The sequence below is a fragment of the Etheostoma spectabile genome, chromosome 12, assembly GCF_008692095.1.
Source record: "Etheostoma spectabile isolate EspeVRDwgs_2016 chromosome 12, UIUC_Espe_1.0, whole genome shotgun sequence".
Lineage (NCBI taxonomy): Eukaryota > Metazoa > Chordata > Actinopteri > Perciformes > Percidae > Etheostoma > Etheostoma spectabile.
Genome location: NC_045744.1, coordinates 5377422 through 5378057, shown reverse-complemented (window position 1 = coordinate 5378057; position 636 = coordinate 5377422).

Sequence of the window (636 nt, the reverse complement as noted above, 5' to 3'; positions counted from 1 at the left end):
CTGAGCTCTGGCAGGGTGTGTTGTGGACCTGCAGAGGCGGAGCTGCGCTTCGGTGTGCTCCGGCCCGGTTTAGCCTCTGGAAGTAACAAGAGGCTAAACTCAATGGGACGTTCTGTTGCGTTCAGTCCAAGATGGCGGAGCTGCAGCTCAGTCATGGGTGCGTTTGTTGTAATGGAGTTTGGCCTCTTGTTACGCATATACTCTTTGACAAAAGCAGAAACTCAACACTACAGTACGTCAGCCTCTTTTTCTCCAGTTTTGCCTCTCGTTATTTATCTTTGATAGCGTTTGGGTCAGTGGAAAACCTTCTAAAGTTCGCCAAACCCGAACCCAAACTCTGGGTTTTGCGCATCCCTACTTTTAATCAAACTTCACAGCAAAGTACAGTTTTAAAGTGTAACTCTCCCTAAAATGCTTCCTACGGTCTTTTTTGTGAAAGTACCCAAGTCAAACTTTCATTTAAAAGCATAATTAGGACGGAAATGCCACGTTTAAGATTGACTATATAGAGCTTAGAGTAAACGTGCCTTATTATTATTATTATTATTATTATTATTATTATTATTATTACCAGGGTCCAAGCGGCCAAAATGGGTTTCCTCAGGAGGGTGGCTGGCGTCTCTCTTAGAGATAGGG